The sequence below is a fragment of the Chlorocebus sabaeus genome, chromosome 11 (assembly GCF_047675955.1).
Source record: "Chlorocebus sabaeus isolate Y175 chromosome 11, mChlSab1.0.hap1, whole genome shotgun sequence".
NCBI classification, from domain to species: Eukaryota; Metazoa; Chordata; class Mammalia; order Primates; family Cercopithecidae; genus Chlorocebus; species Chlorocebus sabaeus.
In genome coordinates, this window is record NC_132914.1 from 49,803,753 (window position 1) to 49,828,943 (window position 25,191).

A 25,191-nucleotide genomic window follows, 5' to 3' on the forward strand; every position below is an offset into this window, starting at 1 on the left:
TGGCTGTATACTTTGTAGTCTCAGTGCAAAATGAAAATGTGGGGACTTTCGCTTAAAAATTATTAAGAACTCCCAGGCAGCAGTGCGGGGCCCTGGGTGGCTGCCTGGGCTGCCTGACCGCGTAGTGGTCCTCACAGTGTTCTGCTGGTTTATGGTCCTTCTTCCTCAGCCAAGAGGGAAGCCCTACTAGAGGAGGGATCTGGGCTTCGTCCACAGTAGTATTTTAGGATCTGCAGCATCTAGAATGAAGATTTCTTAAAGTGAGAAAGAAAAGAGTCACATTAGAGGTCAGCACAGAGAAGGAGCACCTCACTCAGCCAGGGGGCGTGGGGAAAGGCTTCAGTGAGGACACGTGAGGCAGCCGGGTCTGGAAAGGTGGGTGCAGGGCTGGGGAAAGCCAGCTGGGGCCTAGGCAGCCTGTGGGCATGAGTGCAAGCACAGGGGTAAGAGAGTGCAGACCCCCGGGCTCTGCTGTTTCTCCGTGGAGCGGTGCTGGGGATTCAGATGTTACCCTATAGGGCTGGGGTTGCATGTGCCTTATGTGGGCCATAAGGAATCTCCCTGCTTCCCTGCCATGTCCCTTGACTCACCAGAGCTTCAGACGTGAGCGTCCTCCTCCTGCTGGCCTCCACCAGGACGCTGCTCAGGTCCCTCAGACCCAGCATGTCTGAGACGAGCTCTTCAGCCGCCTTCCCAGTCCCTCGGTCCCCCCATCCAGCCAGTGCCAGAAACCTGGGAGTCGCATGAGATCCTTTCTTCATCTCCAGCCCCTGGCCCCTCCATCACTGAGCTCGAGGCGACATCTACACTTCGGCCACGCTGCCTTCCTCTGGCCACTGTGCTTTTGCTAGCGTGATGCCAGGCCTGCCCTCCCCTCTCCTCTTCTCCTGGGTCGTGCCCTCTAATGTGGGCCTGGGTGCTCAGTAAGGTCTAGAAGCAGTGGGTGGCCAGGAGGCCTGGGGCATGGAGGACTCCTTTTTTCTGGCCTGGGGCCTGGATGGGGTCCTTGTCTCCTGTGTGTCCCACACCTGTCAGCTGAGGGCGCTCCTGCCCCACAGAACCCCGGCATCCCGGCTCCAAGTGGGGGCGGGGAGCTCTGGAGCCTCTCCTGGCGGCTGGGCCTGCTCAGCCTGCCCAGCAGGTCTGGGCGTGGGTGGTGGAGGCCAGAAGAGGGAGTGGGGAGGAGCACATCTGTGTGTGGGTGCGGGCCTCGGGGTGTGGGGGTACAGGAGCTGGGTGTGTGCATGCAGCTTAGCTGTGTGTGTGTGGTGGGGACATAGGTCATGGTATGGGTTCTGTGGAGCCTGGGGACCTCACAGTAGGATTCCTTGGACTTAGGCGAAAGTCTGGGCCTGGCCCTGTCTGCCCTCCAGCCCCTTCCCCAGGGCACCCCACCTCGTCACCCACTTGAGGCAGATCTTCAACAGGCTGCTTTGGAGGGCGAGCTTTGAGGTGTAATCCCCACTGTTCACCTTGGTCCATCCCTAAAAGGTTGTAGCCTCGGTGTCCTTGTAAGTCCAGTGGGGACAAGGACACCAATGTTGCAGGACTGTTCTAAGAACAGTGGGAAGCACCTAGGGCCTGGCCCCCACACAGTGGCAGGAGGGATGGTGGCGTCACAGCTGTGCCAGGCAGCAAGTGCTATACCCAGAGAGGCTGTGCCCTCAGGAAGCTGGAGGGCTGGAGGGTGGCAGAGGCCCACCACAAAGCTGTGGGGCAGGGGCGGGGAAAGGGCCACCAGACCACGGAACACGGTGGTCTGGGCTCTGCTTGTAGGAAAGACAGGATTTCACCAGGGAGTGCACTCCAGGCTGTGGGCGGCCTACAAAACCAGTGGGGTGGAAACTGGGGCCTTTGGACAGCAGTAGTGGTCTGGTGCGGTGGGCTCTGTTGGGGTCAGGCTGCCGGGTGGGATGGCTGAGTGTTGGGGCCTTGACTGCTAGTGAAGAGCCTATAGTGGAGGGGAGGGCTCCAGCCAGGGAGACCAGCTGGGGTGGGGGTAGGGGCCCGAGTGGTCAGTGGACAAGAGGTGCCGGGGCCTGGGCCTGGATGGCAGCTGGAGGGGAGAGGTTCACTGGGAGGAGAATCTCCTTTTCCTCTTGGAATGCATTGTAGGGAATTGAGGTTAGATGACTAGAAGAACTTCCTGGCACAGATCTGGGGACGCCCTGGCCCAGGGGCCTGGCCCTTACCCATCCCTGGATCCCCTGCCTCTCCCCAGCTCCCACTGTCTTCAGACACCCCTTGCCCTTGTCTGGGCTTCTAGGAGTGAGCCCCACCCTGGCTGAGGCCTGCTGCGGGGTGAGAGTTCTGTTCCAGCTCCACTGAGTGACAAGTGATGCACTGCGACCTCTCTGGGTCTTCCTCGCCCACCACGGTGGGTCTTGGGGCCCCTGCTCCGTGGGCTGGGGCTTCTGACAAGACAGTGGCAGGCCAAGGGAAGGACCTACCAAGGCCACCTTGGCTTGAAGGCTGAGGGGGTGAGAGAGGGCTGGGCGGGGCCTGGTGAGTCTGGGGCACCTGGGCCTGCCTGTGAGGGGTCTCTGGAGCCTTTTGACAGTGACTGTAGCACAAGGGCTTCAGGCTGAGACTGAGGGAGGAGTCCCAGCAGCTTCCTGGGAAGCGGAGGAGGGTGCTGAGCTCAGCTTGTGTGTCCCTGAGTGGCAGGTCTGGGCTTTCTGGGAATGCAGCCTGGGCCTGAGGGCAGGCGAGGGAGGCCAGCCAGGGGCCCTGCACCCCCGCCTCCATCCGCAGACATTCCCAGTCTGGCTAGGAGAGTGGGGGGTCTCCAATTCAGCCTGCTCGGCCTTTAGAGCAGGGCAGGGGCTGGGGTGATCTGGGGGCGGGGCAAGAGTGAGTGGTGTGGGGTGAGTGGGGAGCTGAGCCCCCTGGGCGTATTAGAACCCATGCCTGGGGCTTGGGTTTGACTCCCTCCCCTGAGGCGCGCCTGGGGTGCGTCAGGGCCTGGGGGAGAGGAGTGGGCGTGGGAGTGTGCAGTGGAGCCCTGAGCTGGGAAGGCACAGAAGTGCCTGCTCTGAGCCATCCCCGACCTCTGCAGGGCAGGCAGGCTGGGGCTGGCCAGCAGGCCTGAGTCTGAATGACCCCATCCAAGTCCTGTCATAAAGCCACTGGTGCTGGGAGAGCGTCTGCTATTCTTAGTAGGGGACACGTCAGGTCCCCAGCCCCTGTTCCTCCATGTCAGCTCCCAGCCTGGGTGTGCACAGCCTGGTGCAGCAGAGGTTCCTGATGGCTGGACAGTGGGCCAGAGTGGGCGCAACGTGGGCAGTCTGCGCACAGGTGGGGTTTGTGAAGAGTGCGGAGGCTGCGAGGCTCAGTGGAGGGTTACTGGAGAGGATAGAGGTGTGCAGTGCTCCTGGGCTGTGGAATGGGGAGGAGGATTAGAAAGGGCCTGGGAAGGCAAGGCTTGGAGGGCTGGTTAGGTTTTGGAGTGGTGGTAGGGCTGACAATGGAATTTGGGGCACACAGATGATCTGAGAGGGGTGAGGGTCAGAGCTGGGTTTCGGATGGGATTGGTTTAGGGCTGAGTTGTGAGGATGGAGAAGGGCTTAAGCATAGAGAAGAAAGTAGAGTTTGGGGCACAGTTCAGATTTGTGGTTAGGGTTGGGATTAGTACCATGTCAGATGAAGGGATGGGGTCAGGGCTGAGAGTAAGGGTCATTTGCAGTTAGCACCGGGTACAGCTCGGGGTTGGTGAGGCTGGGTCAGGGCGAGGGCTTCTGGGGTAGGGTCAGGTGTGCGGGGCCTGCTGAGGGTGTCCGAGGATCGGCTCGTTCTGCCCTGTGGTGTCCCTGATGGGCCTTTTCTCCCTTTTTGCAGGGTTGCTCTCAGCTATGGCCTTGGTTGGAGACCCAGCTGGTGGCCAGACCCTGCCACCCTCTGGGTTTGGACCGGGGCTCCAGGAGGTGGCATCCTGCAGTGGAGCCCCAGACTCTCCAGTGCTGGAGTATCAGCCGAAGCAGGGGCCCCCATTTCACACTGGAAAGGGCCTGGGGTTTGGGGTTCCTCCCTGCCGGGGAATCTAGGGTCCCCACTCCTGGCTGCTGCCTGCCCTCCTGCCTCGGCCTCACCCTGGGTCCTTGTCTGGGAACCTTAGCACCTTCTTTGAGCCGCTGGTGGTGTTGGGGCACTTAACAGAACATGCTCCGGCCCCTCTCCTCACAAACCTTACTCCCAGGTCTAGACAGGGAGGCTGGGCTGCTCCGCATTGTCTTAAGCAGAGCTCAGTGAGAACCCATGGCTCTCACCAAGGTCCTCTACTTCTGCCTTGGTTTCCTTACAAGTCCAGCCCTGTGGGGAAGCTGGGCTCCTGGGCCTCAGGCCTGATGCTCCCCATCCTAGTGCCTGTCCCCTGCTACTGCACTGAGCTGGAGTCGGCAGCCCGGTTGTGGGCTTCTGCTCCTGGTCTCAGCGAGACCTCCAGGCTTCCTCGGGCCCAGCTCCTCAGCTCGGCCGGTCATACCTGGGCATGCCCAGTCAGAGTGAGGGGCTATCTCGGTTCCCTCACTGCAGCAGGGGTTGGGGGGGCTCCTGAGCCCTAGGCTGGGGTGGGTCCGGAGGGGTGGGGGCACCTGGCTGGGTGTGCCTGTGTGTGACTCAGTCTGGATGCCCAGGCTCTGAGCTGGCAGCTTTGTTCTCCCACTGGCCGGGTAGGCTGCGTGCTGCAGCCCTGAGTCACCCGGGTGTGGCCGAGCTGCTGGCGGGACATACATGGCCACATTCACAGAGAACCACACAGAAGCTCAGGACACAGTGCCCTGGGAGCGGAGGGGCCCCCTGGTGTGGGTGCTGTCGCTGGTGCCTTTCCCTCGGTGGTGCTGTGAGGCATTCCCGAGAAGCTCCTTGGTGACTAAGGGCCCTGTGCCCCTGGAGCAAACTCAGCTGTTTACTGAGAAAGGCTTCTCTCTCTTCATGGTCACTCCCTGGTTCGGGCCTGGAGGGGGACCTGCAGGCACAGCCAGAGACCCTGAGGGGTACACAGAACCTTCCCCAGCTACCTGATAAAGGGCATATGCAGGTGACCATGTGCCATCTGTCCAAACTGTGCACCCATTGGATCCTTGGAACAGCTCTGAGAGGAAGGTGCATTGTTCCCACTTTACAGATGAGGACACCAGGGTGGTTAATAGTTGTCTAGAGTCACCCGACTAGCGTGTGTCCCACCGGGACGCTCTTCCTCAGGTGCTCTGTGTGGCCTGGCTCCGGCCCTCCCTCCACTTCAGTCCAGCTCATCACTAGGATCCCCTCGACACCACCCCTTGCTCAGTCAGGCAGGGGCCCACAGGGACTGGGGCCAGATTTTCCCATGGGGAATGGTGTCACTGTCCCTCCCAGGCATGGGGCCTGGCGCCCAGGCCCTTCCACTGTCTCTGAGGATGAAGACACAGGGCTCTGCTGGACTCCCTGGAGGGTACCTGACCTGCTTTCTCTGGGCTAACAGCAGGAGGTCCTGGGGCCCTGAGGAGCAGCTCCCTACTTGGGGGATCCAGGCCTCACTGCCCCCAGGGACAGCGCAGGAAGTGTGTGCATATCTGTGTGTGTGGGATGGGACAGGAGAGGCAGCTTGGCTTATACCAGGTGTAGGGGGGAAGCAGTGCAGGCAGCCTGGGCTCTAAACTGCCTGTGGACAGCCCCCTCCCACAAGGGTGAGGATGGGCACACGGGGCCCCTGTGTCCTGGGCCAGGCTTGGGTTCTTGGAGGCCAGCTGGAGCTTGCCTGCTTTTCTCAGGTAGACCAGGGTCTGCTATGGACCCTGCTGCCCCCAGAAAGGCCTAGCCTGGTACAGTGGGGTGAGCAGCTGGGGTGTGGCCCCAGGAGCTGGCCCCACCCCCTGCACCATCCTGCTTTGTCAGAAGCTGTTTGAGGGAGAGAAGAAAGCACCTTATTAGGTAAGAAATGCCTTCTACAAGGTGGGGAGAGGCCAGGCCCGCCTCTACCTCCAGGCCCACCTGCCCCACCCTGGCAGAACACCAGCTTCTGTGGCATCTCAGTCCTGGCCCGAGCCCAGCAACCCCACACCCCCTCACCCCATGGAGCTCCGGCTTCCTGCTCCACACTCGGGTGGGGGCATCTGGTATGGGGAAGCCTGGCCTCCCACCTGGGAGGCAGAAGGGGCAGCCTCACGAGCGTCAGCTTGGGGGCTGTGTGACCTTGGCCAGGTGACCCCTCCTTCCCAAGCCTGAGCTTCCTCTTCTATACAATCAGCAGGTGTGCGAGGGACCTTGAATTGTCCTGAGGCTTCTTAACCCCATCGGGTGTCCCTCCACTTACAAACATGGGGCCAGGGTGCACCCGTCTCCAAGGGTGTAGTCTCAGCCCCCTTGCTCCAAACCCAGAGCTTGCCTATGGGGCTCCCTGTCTCTGTTCCAGGGAAGCGGGGGCTCCAGGGCAGGTCAGTCAGTTCTCCAGGCAGGGCAATCTGCTTGGCTTGGCCGCTTACAGCAATGGGGCCTTGTAGAGACAGGGCCTGAGGAAGCCGGCGCTGCCTCCTTAGATCTGTTTCTCTGCCAGAAATGCCTCCATTTCCAGCCGTCAGCTAATGCCGGCCCCAAAGCCCCCAGGCCAGGCCGTAGGTACATCATGTATTGCATCTTCTCCTGCCGTTGGAACTTGGCTTTGGATATAAAAACCCTGACTCCACATTTCCAAAGTGTCTTTTAAGCATTATCTGGTTTGACTCTTGTCTACAGGACACTTTGGCAAGTGAGGTTTCACAGCATGGCCGGTGCTCTCTGCCCTGGACCCCTGGTCAGCACAGTAAGGGAAGGGAGCCTGTCTCATTTCTGTCGGTCCTGGGAAGATTGGAGTTGGGGGCGTCCTTGGATAATGTCTAGTCCAGCCTCCCACTGTGGAGCCCAGATTGGCCAAGAACCCAGGATCCTTCCCTTCCTCCTGCCCCCGGTCCTGGCCAGAGGCTGCCTGCTCTCCCTATTCCCTGTGTCTGGCCCAGCCAGGGGAGACAGGGTTGGGACAGGTTCCAAGCCTCTGCCTCATGGAGGATCCCTGCTGTGGGCCTTCCTTCCCTCCGCCTCTGTCCCACGGAGCCTTCTGGCTTGCCCATTCCTAGCATAGCAATTGCACAGAGGTTTTTCAAGAGGGCTGACAAGGCAGCTTCTGCTGTGTGAAGAAAACAAGGCCAAACACGTGAGCATGGCTGCCATGCACAGCTGCCCTCTCCCGTTCCCAGCCTCCCCTGCGTGGAGTGGCTCTCAGAGGCTTTTTGCGCTCCCCTGGTCAAGTGCACAAAGGACCCTTCACTTCCAAGTCCCTGTGGCTGCACCCCCTCCTGAAAACCCTGGGGCTCAGGGAGTCCCCCAGTGTCATGCCAGTTTGGAATCCAGGCAGTCCGAGCAGGAAGTTCTCCCTGTTGTCTGGCTCCAGTCTCTCCTGCTGTGTTTCAAGCCCCCTCTCTTCTTGCCCTGTCCTCTGGAGGGAGCAGGCTGCCCAGTGCTCAGGCCACAGTAAGTTGGAGGTCAGAGTTACAGGGGCCCTAGTTCTTTCCTGTTTGTCCCTATCTGTGGGGTTTGGGCAAACTGAGGCTCCATGCTGAGCCCCCATTGGGGATGACCTCTGTTCTTCGCCAGCCCACTGGCCTGTCCTGGCTTTCCACACCTCATGCATGCTCCTCTCCAGGAAGATTCTGCATCTTAGTTGGTCCTCGCATCCTCTCTGTGTCCCCTGCCAGCCTGTGTCCCCAGTGCCTCTGCCAGTGTCTGACACTAGTTGGTGCTCATTACGTATTTAAGAGCTTGAACAGTTTCCACAATGGGGAGCTCACTACCTCATCATGGCACCAACCGCTGTGGGAAGCTCTAATTCTTAGAACGGTCTTTCTGGCACGGAACTGACACCTACCTCCCGTCAACCTCCATTCTGGGGAAGGACACACATGGGTCTCCACCCTCTTCCCAGGCCAGCAGCCCTTCAAACACATGCTGAGAACCATGGTCAGCTAACTTTTCCTGACTTTCCAAATGGAGATTCCAGAGTAGACCCTGTGGGTCCAACCCACTGGGACCTTTGGTTCACAATGCTTTACCTGGGGACATCTGAACACCACATGTAAACTTAGACTACCTTTTTCTCCCGGCCTGTAGGCTGATGCTAGGCCCTAGAGGGGGTTAAAGAGAAGAGGGGACTGTAGGGTCTCTTCAGATCACCACCCCCTCCGGGTCACTGATGTGGCTTCTTTAGGCCTGGACCAGGATTCATGAGAAGGTTCTAGAAGCCAGGAGGGCCAGGGCATGGGAGGCAGAGGGTGTGGCTTCTCCCAGGGCCTGGGATCAGAGAAGGCCTGAGAGCAGAGTTACAGTCTGTGAACAACTGTTAGTGAGCACTTACCGGATACAAAGCCCTATGACTCTGGGAAAGGAGAGCACATTTTAAAGTGAGTTAGGCCAGGCCTGCCCTGAACCCCAGATGCGCAGGTCTGATGTGGGTCTTAGAAACAGCTCTTCCAACCAACTCAGGGACTGAGGGCCCAGAGAGGGACATGTGCTGCCTTGGGCCACACAGCAGTATGTGGTGGCTGGGACTCGAGACCATGTTCCTTCCCCAGCGTCTACTCCCCAAGGAACTGCCTGAGCTCCTTCTCCTTGGGAATTCAGTAGTGGGGAAGAGGAGGCTCCGGCCCAGGGAGCAACAGACCGTGCCCAAGGTTCTGAAGCACAGCTGCCGGTGGCAAGGAGGCCCAGAAAGATCTGCAGAAGCCCAGTCCCAGGAACATAGAGCTACCGACAGGCACCAATGGGGGTGTGTGTGTGTGTGTGTGTGTGCATATACATGACATGTATGGGTGGCAGGGGCTGTGCAGGGTATGTTGTGGGCAGGTCGATGAAATGTGATAAAGCAGGAAGAACAGTGTTGCACATAGTAAGTACCGTGCTGTTATTGTGAGGGATCTTAGCCTAGGTAAGGCAAGGAGGACTGGAAAAGTTGCAGGTGGGGGACCCTGGCTGAGTTGTGGGCAGGAGGAGTGGGCGTCAGAGATAGCAGGACAGGTGGTCTTGGAGGGGTGCTGGAGATGCTGAGTCAGAAAGAGGAGGCTCCGGCTCTGCCCACCTCCTGGGCAAGAAAAGTCTAGAAACTGGAGGCCGCTTCTCCAGCCTAGCTGCCGGTTGTGCGGAGGCCGTGGCTGGTGTGGTCTGTTGGGTGGTGTGGCTCAGAGCCTTGGCAGGTCAGAAGGTCAGAGAGGGTGGAGGGCCAGAGAGGGCAAGGCTCTGGCTCTGTCCAGCTCCAAGACCCCCCGCTGTGCCTCAGGCACAGGCGGGAAGTGTTTGATGAGTGACTGATGGGGGTGGCGGGACATGAGAGGCTCCCTAGGGCTGGCGGCTGGGTGGACGCCGCGCTGCCTTCACCCGTGGCCTGCTCGGGGCCTGCAGAAGCCCGCGGCAGCCGGCAGGGGGCGGTGCCCGACCGGCTTTGGGAGACTCCCCTCCCCTGCCCCAGGCGGGGCGTCCCGAAGGCGGCGGGGCTCAGATGTGGCGGCGCCTCCAGTGTCCCGTCCCATCCCGTCCCGTTCCGTCCTGTCCCGTCCGGGCAGCCCTGAGCGGCCTTCCTGCCCGGGCATGTTGGCCTGCGGGCGGGCGGGCGGGCGGACACCAGGTGTCGGCGCTGCGGAAACAGAGGTTTCTGAGCCCCACCCAGGGACTTGGCACCCCACCCTGCTCACCCCACGCGGGGCGCCTGAGGGTGGGCGCGGCGCGGGCGTGTGGTCGGGGAGGGAACCGCCGCGGAGGACAGGCCCCAAGTGCCTGGGTTTGGGGTTCGGGGACCCTCCACGGGAGGAACCAGGGCAGCGTGAGACACACCTGCCCTGTAGGTGGGTGTCTGGGAGACCAGACCCCTAGTCCCAGCATCACTGGCTTACTGCCTGTCCTGGCCTGTGCTGGAGTCCTGGTTGGGCCTTGGTTTCCTCATCTGTCAAGAGAGTGATGATACCTGTAGTCCTAGCTACCTGGGAGGCTCAGACACGAGGATCCTTTGAGCCCAAGAGTTCCACTCCAGCTTGCGCATACTGAGACCCCGTCTCTAATACAACGCAAAATCCCAGTAAAACAAAACAAAAGAGAGAGTGATGATCCTACTTCGAAGCACTGTGGTGTTGACCAGTAGGTAAGGCTTATGACATCAGGCATCTCCCTCATCAGACTGGCAGCCCCCCAGGGCAAGGCTCCTCAGGAAGGGGCTTCTTGGGGCCCCAGCTCCATCCCATGGCTGCCTGTGGCTCCCAGGCTAGGTGGGTGGGTAGAAGGTGAGAGGCTGAGAAGGAACACAAACTTTGGCCTGTTCTGGTACTGCCTGGCCTGGCCTCCCCTGCCTGGTGTCTCTGAGGGGAAGCTGGGGCCATGGGGAGCCTGGAAGGGGCTGGAGAGTGGCTCACCCCTCAGCCTCTGCTGACCCTGCCCTTGACCCGCAAGGCCAGGACAGAGAGGGGAGTGGGAGGCACATTCCTGGCATTTGGAGGGAGAGACTGAGGCCACGAAGATCAGGCTCTGGCAGCATAGGAGAGGGGAAGGGGAGTACAAACTTCATTTCTGTCTGACAGATGGGTAAACTGAGGCTCAAGTTCCTCCAACAAGTTAGCGGCAGAAGCAGGACAAGAACCAGAGCCCTTGACTCCTAGCCTAGTGCTCTTTTCCCATTTCCCTATGTCCACATTTTTTGAGTTGTTTGAAGTGGCAAAGTCATGGTAGTAGAGAGGGTATGGGGTCTCAGAATATGTTCAGGGTCTCCTTCCCAAGCCAAGGTCTGGCTGTGGCCATACCAGTGACACTCTCCATGGTCTGGGTTTGGAAGTTCCAGAAGGGACCTTGTCTGGGCAATGTAAATCCCACCAACCCTAAGGCTCAGCCCTGGGGTAGGTCCCCCTCAGCCTGCTCCCTGACAGAGGGCATCAGCTGTTTCCACTGGTGTATCCCCTCTTTCCCTTTCTTCTCCACAAGTGGGGCAGTGCCAGGACACAGGGCAATGCTCAGAGCGCAGGGGTCACCTGGAGTCCTGACCGTCTCCAGAAACAGTGGGGAGGGGTTAGGAGGTCCAGCTCCTGGTTTAAAGTCCTGCTCTGTTGGTCGACAGGCTGTGTGGCTTAGAGCAAGGCCCTTCCTCTCTCTGGGCCTCAGTTTCTCCATCTGTAAAATGAGGGGGTAGGTGACATTCATGGTTTTAGTATGTCATCCCCTCAAGGGTGCCTGTGCTACCCACTATATCGCCAAACATGAGGTGTGAGGTGGCCCTGACCTATTTTGGAGGGAAATGGGAGGGGATGGGCCTATCTGGGCTCTACCAGCTACTTTTTGGCCGGTTTAGTTTTCAGAGGACTAAAGGAAGGGGATCATTGTCTGCTAAGTATGGCAGCAATTTCTGCTATTCCTCGAAGCTCTAATGTGCTCCAACTTCCCCTCAGAGACATCAGGTAGGAGAGGCCAAGTCAGGCAGTACCATAACAGGCACAAGTTTGTGTTTCTCTTCTGCTTGGGGTAAGGTCAGGCAAGGGGAAGGGACCCATATTAGCCTTTTGAGGCTTGATAGGTCGAGTGTTTGGTGTCTGAAAGCTACACTTTCTTTTCTTTTTTGGGACAGGGTCTCACTCTGTCACCCAGGATGGAGTGCAGTGGCACGATATCCACTCACTACAACCTCTGCCTCCCTGGCTCAAGCCATCCTCCCACCTCAGCCTCCTAAGTAGCTGGGACTACAGGCACATGTCACCATGTCCGGCTAATTTTTGTATTTTTTGTAGAGATGGCATTTCACCATGTTGCCCAGGCTGGTCTTGAACTCCTGTGCTCAAAGCCATCCGCCTGCCTTGGCCTCACAAAGTGTTGGGATCACACACAGGCATGAGCTGCTCCCAGCTAAAAGTTACACTGTTTTTTTTTTTTTTTTTGTCACCCAGGCTGGAGTGCAGCGGCGCGATCTCGGCTTACTGCAGCCTCCACTTCCTGGGTTCAAACTATTCTGCTTCAGCCTCCCAAGCAACTGGGATTACAGGTGTGGGCCACCACACCTGGCTAATTTTTTGTATTTTTAGTAGAGACAGAGGTTCACCATGTTGGCCAGGCTAGTCTTGAATTCCTGATCTCAGGTGATCCCCCTGCCTCGGCCTCCCAAGTTGCTGGGATTACAGGCGTGAGCCACTGCACCCGGCCGGAGAGCTATACTTTCGAAGGTTGACCTTGAAACTACGTGGGGACATGTGGCTATCCTTGATCCCCTGGAAGGTCTTCCGAGTTAGCTTATCAGCTCAAGTTATTCTCCACTCTGAGTACAGGACAGGGAACTCCTTTCCTTCAATGCTCAGGCACTGGGGTGGCCATAGGGGTGGGGTGGCAGTGGCCTGTCAGGGCAGGGTTTTGCAAGGGGATTTAGCATCCTCAGGAGAGGAGGACACTGGCCATCTTCCTTTTTCCAGGAGGTCATGGGGACGGTATGCGGTGGGACGCCGTGGGCCTCCCTCCACCAGAAACGTAGTCTTAGCAGCCACAGGCTTGTAGGGGGATGGAGCTGGGGAGAGGACTGTCAGGCAGGCTGGAGAGCCTCCAGGGGGACCCCAGGCTCCCCCAATCTCAGGGAGCTCCTTAAAGCAGCCACAATCCACTGCAGCAGGGCAAAGCCTATGGGGGGACCTGGGGGAAGTAGGTCTCCAAGGTCTCCATTTTGTACCCTTAAAGTCTGTAGCCAAGAAGAGGAGGAATGACCGATTCCCTGCCAGGCCCTGTTCCGACAGGCTGGGGAGGACGGGTGGGGCTCCCAGGTGAGCCCATGTGCTCCTGATCTCAGTTCGTAGCTAGGCAGCTTTGTAAACAGCAGAAACACAAAGCAGTCTCTCTCTCTCTCTGTGTGTGTTTGTGTGTGTGTGTTTGTGTGTGTGTGTGGGCCTGTGCTGGGGGACTCATGCCCCAGAGGGGGCCCTTCTCATTACTTTATAGTCACAGTTATATACAGGTCTGAGGCTGGGGTTCTGCCAGCGAGTGCTTGCTGAGCACTTGCTGTGTCGCAGGTCTGCTTCATGTATGGTGTCCTTTAATCTTCCCAACCCTGTAGGCAGGCACCCTTATTACCCAGTTTTATAGGTGGGGAAACTGAGGCTCTGAAAGTTGCAGATGCCCAGGGTCACAGAGCAACTGAGTGATAAAGCCAGGCCAGGGTTCAAATTGAGGTCTGTCTGACTTCAGTCCAGTTATACTCCTGGCACCTGTGGACGTGTGTGCATGTGAGCACTGATCAAGGGCTGTGTGTACACACGTGTGCGGATGTGTGCTTTGATGGTGGGCCTGAGTTGACCTGCGCCTGTTGAGGACACTTGCATGCAGGCGTGGCTATTTCTCCCCAGGGATGCAGGTGTGTGCACAGATGGCCACATGCACCTATGTTGGCACAATGCACATATATTGGGTACAAATGTGTGTGTATGTGTGCACATGTGAACATATGCATAAGAATATATGCTTGTGCACAGTGTGCCTGCATTTATGAGTAGGTGTATGCATAGGCTGTGCACATGCGTGTGCATATCTGCAGATAGCCATGTCCCCAGGTATACGTGGTCATCTCCAAAGGCTGACCTCACTCCAGTTCACTCAGCCTCTGTCCCCTTCTCAGGCTCCTGACTCAGGCACATGTGTGGAATCTATTTGCATGTTGGTCCCACTGAGTCAGTGTCACAGCAGGATGTGTGATGGCCTTGCTGGTGGTACAGGGACTTCTGAAGATTATTTGAAGGAAGGACACTTGGGGAGAGGTAGGATTGGCAGGGATGGGTGTTGAACAGGAAGGTGGCAGATGGGGTGGAGGCAGGCCTAGCTGTTTTTCAGCCCCCCAGTCAGGGGTAGAGGCCTCGCAGGAGCCTGATCCTGTACCCTGTACTTACCTCTTTCTTATTTATATTTATTTTTTATTTTATTTTTATTTTTAGATAGAGATGAGGTCTCACTGTATTACCCAGATTGGTCTCGAACTCCTGAGCTCAAGCGATCCTCTGACCTCAATCTCAAAAAGTGCTGGGATTACAGGCGTGAGCCGCCACGCTAGGCCTACCTACCTCTTTCAAGACTCAGCCCCACTACCTAGGGAAACCCAGGTAGGGAGGACATGTTTGTGCCCTGTCCCCGTATCTGTGTACCAGGCAATCCTCTGAGGGAATGGAAGGGTTGGGCGTGGGGGGCAAGATGGGAATGCTAAACCTCCTCTGAGGTTCACAGGTGTTGTAGAGAAGGGCTAAGGCCAAATTCCAGCCCCAGGAACCGCTCTTTGCACTGTCCCAGACCCCAGGCCATAGGTATCTGGCTCCCCATTGGGTGTGGAGGTGCAGATGAGGCAGTGGTCAGCAGAGGGCGCTCACAGCCTGCAGATGGTGGGGAGCCATGAAACAGGCAGGTGGGGATGGGAGTAGGGAGGGTAGGGCTGAACCACGGGCATAGACCCGCCTGTGGGGAAAGGGTGGAGGAACATGAACTTTGCAACACGAGGGGCAGACTCCTCGAGGGCCAGATATGCACATCCTCCCCAGAGAGACAGGCCCTCTCCAACAGACTCACAGACCCTCAGAAGGACAGACACAGGGACAATCCCTCACCCTCTGAGAGCACTCTGGGCCCAGTGAGCCAGAGGGAGGTGAGAGTGAGCATACCGGCCCACACGTCCCTCTGGAGGCAGGGGCTGCTGGCCCTTGGTGACAGTGAGGAGGGGAAGGAAGGCAAGGACTCTGCAGTCAGGCACGCTCGAGGTCCGACTCCAGAGCTGCCTCTGGGTGACCTGAGCTCTCCCGAATGGGGCAATGTCTGCCAGGTGTCCAGTTCAGGCCTTGACATACAATGTCACCCTGGAGGTTATGAGAGGTTGTCGGAGCCTCCGTCAATGATATGTCTGCAGAGTTCTCCAAGCACCTACTAAGTGCCAGGTCCATTGCAAGGCACTGGGGATACGGTGATGATCAAGTCACACCCAGTGGCTCCTGCCACTGTTAGGGAGCTAACATTCTAATGGGGGGAGTATCTTAGGATACTTGGGATACAAAATGGTCACTACTCCCCCCATTTGATTATTTGAAGTGGAAATTATGGGATAAAAGGCGGAGACTGGCAGGGAAGGCCCTTTCCTCTTTCATTGCTTATCAAATGCAGGCTGGGAAAAGTCCAGATATTATGGTACTGTTCTGGTCCCCTGCCTCTTACTGCAGAGGTCACATTCAAACCTTCCATCTCATTCAGTCAAAGCTGAGGTTCAACAGCGGCCCCTGAGGCCCAGTGTAGGCTGAACCCCCCACCTACTCTCCCCTCATCCCTCCTTGCAAGTCCTCAAACATGATAGGCAGGTTCTGCCTCTGGGCCTTTGCCTTTGCTGTTCCCTCTGCCTGGAATGCTCTTCCCCAGGCTTCTGCATGGCTTGTTTCTTCATCTCCCGGTTTTTCTTTTTTTTCTTTTTTTTTTCAGATGGAGTCTCCCTCTGTCGCCCAGGCTGGAGTGCAGTGGTTCAATCTCAGCTCACTGTAACCTCTGTCTCCTGGGTTCAAGCGATTCTCCTGCCTCAGCCTCCCCAGTAGCTGGGACTACAGGCACCTACCACCACACTCAGGTAATGTTTTGTACTTTTAGTAGAGACAGGGTTTTACCATGTTGGCCAGGCTGGTCTTGAACTCCTGACCTCAGGTGTTCTACCTGCCTCAGCCTGCCAAGATGCTGGGATTACAGGCGTGAGCCAATGCGCCCAGCCAAAATATTCCTTTCTTAGTGAGGCTTTTCCTAACCTCCCTATTAAGCACCCTACTCTCAACATTCCTTATGCTCTTTCTGCTTTAGTTTTCTCCATAGCACTTTTTATCAACATCTAGTCAACCACATCTTTTATATGAATACATTTCTTCCTTGTGTTTTTCTTCCCATGAGAACTTAAACTCCATGTGAGCAGGGATTTGGGCAGATTTGTTCACTGCCGTATCCACGGGCCTAGAATGTGCCTGGCACATTGTAAGCATCAATAAATATTTGTCAATGCATGTTTGTCAAATGAATGTTGAGTGCTGGCCCTGCAGTGGCATACCCCTCTTTCTGATGGGGGTTAATGATGGGTTGGGGGTCGGGGGCACGACTTAAAGGCTGCAGTTGAGTTGATGCTGGCATAACCTTTTGGGGCTAGGTGCCTGGGGATGTCTGCTATAACTGAAGACTATAGACTGGGTACTTTATAAACAGTAGAAGTTTATTTGGCATATGGTTCTGGAGGCTGGGAAGTCCAAGATCATGGGGCTACATTTTGTGATGGCCTGGTGGCCTCTTGCTGCATCATGACATGGCAGAAGGCATCACGTGGCGATACAGTGCATGACAGAGAACAAGAGAAGGCCAAACTCACTTTTATAACAAACCCATTCGTGCAGTAACATAAATTCATTCATGAGGGTAGAGCCCCCATGACCTAATCACCTCTTAAAGGTCCTGCCTCTCAACATGCTGCACTGGGAATTAAGCTCTAATACATGAATTTGGGGGACTTACTCAAACCATAGCATTCTACCCCTGGCCTCTAAAATTCATGTCCTTCTCTTATGCAAAATACATTCATTCCATCCCAATGGCCCTGAAAGTCTTAACTTGTTCCAGCATCAACTCAGAAGTCCAAAGTCTAGAGTCTAAATCTAAATCATATATAGATGAGACTGAAGGTATCATTTGCCCTGAAGCACATTCCCCTCCATCTGTGAGCCTGTGACATAAAAACAAGTGATCTACTTCTAAAATACAATGGTGGGACAGGCATAGGACAGAAGTTCACATGCCAAAGGGAGAAACAGGCAAGAAGAAAGGGGGCAGGGGGTAATAGGCCCCAAGCAATTCCAAAACCCAACATGACAGACAACATTACATCTTTTTCTTTTGAGATGGAGTCTAGCTCTGTTCCCTGGGCTGGTACAATCTCAGCTCACTGCAACCTCCGCCTCCTGGGTTCAAGTGATTCTTCTAGCTCAGCCTCCCAAATAGCTGGGATTAGAGGTGCGCGCCACCACACCTGGCTAATTTTTGTATTTTTGGTAGAGACAGGGCTTTGCCATGTTGGCCAGGCTGGTCTTGAACTCTTGACCTCAGGTGATCTGCCCACCTTGGCTTCCTAAAGTGCTGGGACCACAGGCATGAGCCACCATGCCCAGCCAACATTACAACTTAAGACTCCAGGATAATCTTTCTCTCCATGTGCTTCCTACACTGAGGGATTTGGGCCCCCAAAGCGTTGGGCAGCCCAGTTCCCATGGCTTTGCTGAACTCAGCCCATGCAGCAGCTCTCCCAGGCTGGAGTGGCACATTGGTAGTCTACAGTTCTGGGGTCTCTGAGGTGGCCTCACTCCTGTGGCTTCACTAGGCATTCCTGGCAGGAACTCTCTGTGGCGGCTCTGCCCCTGTGAAAATCTCTGTCTGGGCCTTCAGGCTGTCCATGACATCATTTGAAATCTAGATGGAGGCCACCAAAGTCCCACAGTTTTTTCATTCTGCCCACCTGCAGAATTAGCATCACAGGGATGCCACTAAGGTTTACAGCTTGTACCTTCTGGAGTGGTGGGTCAAACTGCACCTGGGCCTGCTTGAGCCGTGGCTGGGGCAGCCAAGGGGCACTGCACTGGAAATCGGGAGCAGAGTCTTGAGGTGGATGGGACAGTGAATGCCAATTTCCCTTGGGCAGCTCTCTGGAAACCTTGCCCTCAAGCTCCTTGTTTGCCTTGAAGATCTCTGAAATGCCTTCAGGTTCATTCCCCCAATTGTCTTGGTGAATAGAACCTGGCTTCCTTTTATCCATATTATTCTCTTTAGCAAAAGGTCACTTGGCTACATGCTTAGTGTTCTCCCCCAAACATCCTTTTTTTATTCTTTTTTTTTTTTGAGACAGAGTCTCGCTCTTGCCCAGGCTGAAATGCAGTGGCATAATCTTGGCTCACTGCAACCTTGGCCTCCCAGGTTCAAGCGATTCTCCTGCCTCAGCCTCCTGAGTAGCTGGGATTACAGGTGTGTGCCACCACGTCCAGCTAATTTTTTGTATTTTTTTTAGTAGGGACGGGGTTTCATGGTGTTAGCCAGGATGGTCTTGATCTCCTGACCTTGTGATCCACCCACCTCGGCCTCCCAAAGTGTTGGGATTACAGGCATAAGCCACCATGCATGGCTGCTTTTTTATTCTTTAAATGGCCAGGCTAAGAGTTTTCCAAATCTTTCTGTTCTGCTTTATTTGAAATTATAAATTCCATCTTTGAGTCATTCTCTCTTCTCCCACTTTATTGTAAGTGGACAAAAGAAGCCATGTGGCACCGTCGGCACTTTGCTGCCTTGCTGTTGCTCCTGCCGGATATCCTAGGCCATTACTCTAAAGTTCTGCCTTCCATAAAGTCCTTGGGCATGGACGTAATTTTGCCAGGTTCTTTACAACTGCAGAGCAAGGAAGGCCGTTACTCTGTTTTCCAATAGGATGGCCTTTACTCTATTTTGCAGTAAGATAGTCTGCTTTTCCCCCAAGACCTCATCAGACTGGTCTTTTCTGTCCAGATTTCTAGAACATTTTGATCATGACCACATAAGCAATCCCTAAGAAGATTTAGGTTCCCTCTACAGCTGTTGTCTTCTTCTGAGCCCTCATTGGAATTGCCCTTAATGCTCCTTTTTTAGCAATCTGGGTTTTCCTTTGCCTGCTCCCCTGAATTCTTCCAGCCTCTACCTGTTACCTGGTTCCAAAGCCACTTCTACATTTCCAGGTATTGATTATAACAACAGACCCACTTCTTGGTACCAGTTTCCTGTCTTGGTTTGTTTTGTGGTGTTATAACAGAATACTACAGACGGGGTAATTTATCAGCAATTAGAAGTTTATTTGTCTCACAGCCCTGGAGGCTGGGGAGTCCGAGATCAATGGCCTGTGTCTGGGAAGGCATCACATGGTGAGAGTGTGTGAGACAGCAACAGAGGGTAAGAACTGCTTTTCTTTTCTTTTCTTTTTTGTGATGGAGTCTCACTCTGTCACCAGGTTGGAGTGCAGTGGCACAGTCTCAGCTCACTGCAACCTTTGCCTCCCTGTTTCAAGTGATTCTCCTGCCTCAGCCTACCGAGTAGCCGGGACTACAGGTGCGCACCACCACGCTCAGTTGATTTTTGCATTTTTAGTAGAGACGGGGTTTCACCTTGTTGGTCAGGGTGGTCTCGATCTCTTGACCTTGCGATCTACCCATCTCAGCCTCCCAAAGTGTTGGGATTACAGGCGTGAACCACCGTGCCCGGCCCAGACCTGCTTTTCTAATAAACCCACTCCCACATCACATCAATCCATGCATGAGGGCAGAGCCCTAATGACCAAATCACCTCTTAGAGGTCCCGCCTCTCAACACTGTTGCACTGGGGGTTGTTGTGGGACACATTCAAACCACAGCAGTGGGTAGGGGTATTCTGGTTCTTTTTTGCTCTTGTTAGGACAGAAGTTGAGTGTTTCGGGGACATCTACCAAACTTACATATCTGAGTTGAGACATGGAGGGGTAGTTTCTCCCCTTGAAGAAAATTAAATGCCAGGTGCGGTGGCTCATGCCTGTAATTCCAGCACTTTGGGAGGCCGAGGAGGGCAGATCACTTGAGGTCAGGAGTTCGAGACCAGCCTGGCCAACATGGTGAAACCCCATCTCTACTAAATATACAAATTAGCTAGGCCTGGTGGTACGTGCCTGTAATTCCAGCTACTCAGGAGGCTGACACAGGAGAATCGCCTGAACCCGGGAGGCAGAGGTTGTAGTGAGCCAAGATCGTGCCAATGCACTCCAGCCTTGGTGACAGAGCCAGACTTTGTCTCCAAAAAAGAAAGAAAATTCAAACTACAAGAAAGCTAGCACATAACGGAAGGGTGTTTATTGTTTGTGAATAGAGGAGTTCAGGCAGGGGACCTGTGGGTGTTACCCACCTGGAGCACACGTGCAGCCCATCTTCTAAAAGCCCACACGGACTTTGGCCGCCTTGTCAGGACAAGTACCCAGTTCTTTAAGTCCCAGCTGCTCCTAATAGAAGGAAAACGTACTCCCTCCAATCTCTTCCTCTAGGCCCAAGAACTAGCCCCCTGGGGCCCTTGCCTGTGCTCCTGAGTTTGGGTAAGGCCACTTATTTTAGCTCTAGGGGAGGTATTGTATGCTGCTGACTAACTTCCACAGCACTGCAGCTTTCCTGCTTTGCCCTTGAAGCTTTCAATAGCCACTCTGTCATTTCCTCGCATTGAATCCCCTGTGTTTGAGCTAGCTAGCTTGGCTTCTCTTTTCCTGACTGGACCCCAACTGATTCACTAGAGAACACTGGACCCCAGCTGATTCACTAGAGAACACTGGACCCCAGCTGATTCACTAGAGAACACTGGACCCCAGCTGATTCACTAGAGAACACTGGACCCCAGCTGATTCACTAGAGAACACTGGACCCCAGCTGATTCACTAGAGAACACTGGACCCCAGCTGATTCACTAGAGAACACTGGACCCCAGCTGATTCACTAGAGAACACTGGACCCCAGCTGATTCACTAGAGAACACTGGACCCCAGCTGATTCACTAGCATCGACTGAAGAGAAAGTAGATTGTGCTGAGTGTGATGAAGAGCACAGCACAATAATAAGAAGTAAAAATGAAGAGTATTGTGGAGGAAGGAGGGGGCTATCTGAGATGGGCATCAGGGAAGGTCTCTGTGAGGAGGAAACTTTAGAGCTGAGACTTGGAAGATGAGGAAGAGCCAGATCTAGGGGTTGGGGTGAGGATTCCAGGTGGGATCAAGGTCCCTGAGTCCTGTGGGCTGTGGCAGCCCGCTCTGTGGAAGGCACTGAGCCTGCGCCTGCTGGGGAAGGGAGGCCAGGGCAGAAGAGACGGCTCAGCCCTGGGGGATTCTGGGTTTAAATCTGAAATTTGAGCCTGAGCATGTGGGGATCTGAGTTCTGGGTTTAGCTCCTGCCCCAGCTGTCTTCTCTCCTCCCCTCCCTAGGGGAGAGCCTGCAGGGCTCACTCAGGCTCCGAAGGAGCACGGTCTAGTCATGGCCAGCAGAGGGCAGTGGTTGCTGTGGTGCGGGCTGGCAGGGCAGGAGCTGACCTTTCCCGAATGGAATGCTGCCTGAGCAGTCAGCTCCAGAAGGGAAGGGGGTATTGGGCCACTTTCCTCACCCTCCCCAGTCCTCAGCTCCCCTGAGACAGATCTTGGAGCCCTGGCCTCTCTTGTGGGGAACGGGGAAGGTGGGGATGGCCGACTGTGTGGACACTTGCCTGATCACTTCAAGTCAAGCCCCCTGGGCCAGGCTGATTCCAACCCGACTTGGGATAACGGGAAAAGGGGAAAGTCTCTCAAAGTTTATTTAGTGTGCTTATTATTTTGTTATTATTAAGCACTTACCATGTGCCAGGCACTGTGCTAAATTTTTTTTTTTTTGAGACAGAGTCTGGCTCTGTCCACCAGGCTGGAATGCAATGGTGCAGTCTCGGCTCACTGCAGCCTCCGCCTCCCGGGTTCAAGCGATTCTCCCCCCTCAGCCTCTCAAGTAGCTGGGACTACATGCATAGGCCACTATGCTCGGCTGATTTTTGTACTTTTAGTAGAGACGGAGTTTCACCATATTGGCCAGGCTGGTCTTGAACTCCTGACCTCAAGTGATCCGCCCGCCTTGGCCTCCTAAAGTGCTGGGATTACAGGTGTGAGCCACCGCACAGGCTGCTAAATTCTTTTATCATGTATCATCGCTTTAAAGCTTCACAACAAACCTAGGAAGCAGACAGATGCTGTTTACCTCCTGGAGGCTGTCTAAGACCACACAGCTGGAACCAGGGTTTGCTCTACAGACCATGGTCTCAGTGATGATCCCTGCTACCTCCTGGGCAGGGACCGCCTAAGGAGTTGAGGTGGGTAGGGAGGCTGAACAGAATTTCATGGTATTGGTGTAGAAGGGATCTGCGGGGTCACTCAGTCTAACATCTTTATTTACAGATGAAGGAAACTCCAGAGAGGGACATGACTTGCCCCAGGTCCCACACAGCACAGGGCTGACCAAAACTGGAGGGACTTGGGTACAACAGGGAGCCGTGGGCCAGATCCTGGCTACCCCACATCAATTCAGAGGCGCTTGAGGGCAAGGACCCCATTTCACCCTTTATTCCCTCCTTCCGCCCCACTGTGCCGACCACAGGGCGGAGCGCAGAGTAGGTGCTCCAAACTTCCTCCACCATGGACCCACCTCTCATCCCTCCGCAGCTGACCACAGGGCGGAGCACAGAGTAGGTGCTCGAAACATCCTTGCGATGGACCCACCTCTTATCCCTCCGCAGCTGCAGCCCCCGGCCACTTAGGTCTCTGCATGTAACCAGCATTTAGTAAGTGCCGACTGCCTGCTTGGTGCATTACCAGACATTGGGGGGCACAGCTAAGATGCAGTCCCTGCACCAGTTGACTTACACCTTGTGGGGGCTTTAGGGGTCACCTCACATTACAACGTGTGCTCCCAAGTTTTCCTCATTCTCAACTCAGGTCTCCCCTGCTCCTGTCTGGTAACTCACAGCCCCAGACTGAAGACTGAGCAAATCCCTTCCACTTCCCTCCCTTGGGTCGTTTCCATTCCCTTCTTCTTTGCTAGCGCCATCACCCCTCCTTCCCAGCAGCCTCCTCCCCTCCTCCAGGAAGCCCTCTTTGACTAACTTCCCCAGCTGTTCTGCACGCCCCAGTTTTGAGGTCTGGAGCTCTGCCCAGGGGGCTCTGGTTGTGTCTGTCTCTCTGCTTCTGTGTGGGTCTTCCTCATCAGCTCTGGAGGACGAGGACTACTTTCCCTGCCCCCATCCCAGCCCCCAGCTATTTTCCCTCAGGCCTGAAAAGAGGAGGAGAAGGTGCAGGAGGGGCGTGGGCAGTCAGTCTGCAGCACACAGGGCCTGCCTTGGGCTCTCGTCCCGGGTCTTTCTCGGAGGTTTCTCTAGAGCCACCAGGGCACTGACTTGCCAGTCCTGGCACAAGGCCTCTGAGTTCTGATCTAGGCTGAGCCTGGGGAGTTGGGCTGGGCACCACCTCTTGGGTGCCTGCTTGAACCCACCTACATTTTGTGTTTCAGTCTTGCCTCACCAACTCTTAGGTTAGATCATTTTTTCTGCCCCTATGGCAGGCAGTCTGCAGGTAAGAAATCGTTCCAGGCAACCACAGTGCTTCCTTTCGCCTGCCTGGTGACCAGAGTTACAGTGCTTGGCCACTCTGAGTCTCCCTGATGACAGGAGAAACAGCCAGACCTGTGCAGGGGCTTACTGTTGCAGCCAGAGGAAGGCTGGCGCTGTTGGCCAGGGGTTCACTGAACAACTGAGGAGGGCAGGAGTGGGAAGGAGGAGAGAGGAGGTAGTTTTGTATGTGAAGGGGGGATCAGACTCTGTGCCTGTCGGAAACGGTTTAGGTTTTGCTAGCCTGAAAGGGGCAGGAACGTTTCCTTGTTTGGGTAGGGAAGCCCTTGTTTTCTCCCGTCTATTCATTCATCCTGCACACACTCACTCTGTTCCTTCAATGTCCAGGCATTGCACTAGCACCTGGGATCCAAAGGTCAAGAAGATGTGTCCTCACCTTCGTAGGACTTTTAGGCTGGAGATCTTGGCTGCGGAGGTACATTGCTCATTCATCCCTTCATTCATTTTGCATTTATTGAACACCTACTACGTGGCAGGCACTGTGTAAAGCCTTGGGAAGGCAGTAGGACATGATCTTTGCCCTCAAGGAGTTTAGAGTCTTCTGAGGATAAAAGTCACAAAAGCAGGTGACTGAAGCTCTGCTTAAGTAGAGGAGTGGGGAGTCAAGGACACAGAGAGAAATGTTGGATGAATTTAATGTCCCCCTGTGTGTCCAGAGCAGGGCCAGTCACAGGCTAAGTATGTGTTCAGTGAATGTTTGTGAAATGCAGGACCCATGGGTGGGTCGTAAGTTTCTTAAAACTTGTGAGTCAAAGAATCAAGTCATTTTAACTCTACAATAAAAATTCTACAAATGAAAATGACTGGAAGCAGTCAAATGATACTTAGAGGAAAATATATGGTCTTCAAAGCATCTTATATTTAAAAAGACGATAGAAAATTAAAGCATTTAACTCAAGAAGCTGAAAAGCAATAAAAATAATAAACTCAAAGAAAATAGGAAGGAAATAACAAATATGTCATCTAATTCTTTTATTTCTTCCTTTTTAAAAAATTTTTTGAGATGGGGTCTCACTCTGTTGCCCAGGCTGGAGTGCAATGGGCGTGATCATAGCTCACTGCAGCCTCCAATCCCTGGGCTCAAGTGATCCTTTTGCCTCAGCCTCCCAAGTAGCTAGGACTACAGGCGCTTGCCACCTGGGATTGCTGGGATCTTAGGCATAGCCATCACCTCCTGGCCTCATGAAATTCTTGACTATGAAATTCATATTCATATTCAGAAATTCAAACTCCAATTCAGAAATTAATAAAATAGAAAACAAAGATAAAATGAAAGAGCTGGTCTCAGCTCTAGGCCTCTCTTGGACGGTTATGTGGCTTATCAGTCTCTTCTGGGTTTTGAGAGTGGAGCCTGCCCTTCAGGGTCTTCAGGGGAATGGATAAACTCAAGCCTCTGAACTTTAGCCCAGGGGCCTGGCTGTGCTGTGCGCTGAGCTGGCCTGAGGTCTATTTGCTTGCATTTGAGTCTCCTGATTAGTTGGTCACCTTTAATCCTTAATGTCTGCTGTAATAATCACACCATCACTAATAAGCCTTTACAATTGTTGAGCTGTTATAGTTCAGAGTGCCAGAAGCAAGAGATGTGGCTTTCCTGAGAGGAATAAACATAGCCACCTCATCAAATGCCCAAGCACCCTGTGAGTTAAGTAGGGAAGGGGTGTGCCCCATTTTACAGATGAGGAAAGCAATGCTCTATTTGCCTGAAGTCTCCTTGCTGGTGAGTGGGTGGGCCAGGACACAAATGCTTCCACGTCCCTTCTCGCTATTCCTTTCCTTTGAGACACCTGTTCTTCCTTTGGTCTGTCTCCTAACTGAGTTCCTTTGTGTTCACTTAAAGTCCCCCTTCCTCTAAGCAGCCTGTTTTGATTCCCTGATTCCCTTCACAAACCCTTCTCTTCCCTGACCTTTGATAGCACCCACTTCTGCATGTGGCGAGGAAGTCCAGGGTGGCTACCTTGGGTGGATATCTCATCTCTCAGC

At 54.8% G+C, this 25,191-nt stretch overlaps 1 long non-coding RNA gene across 1 annotated transcript in view; it reads left to right on the forward strand.

The window, feature by feature from the left end:
• Window positions 1-4,683: 4,683 nt before the first annotated feature.
• LOC119623895 (uncharacterized) overlaps window positions 4,684-25,191 on the forward strand; it is a 34,315-nt gene continuing 13,807 nt past the window's right edge. The window contains exons 1-3 of the long non-coding RNA XR_005239986.2: window positions 4,684-5,907; window positions 13,935-14,099; window positions 15,451-15,592. This is a non-coding gene — a long non-coding RNA (uncharacterized lncRNA). The remainder of the gene's footprint in view (window positions 5,908-13,934; window positions 14,100-15,450; window positions 15,593-25,191) is intronic.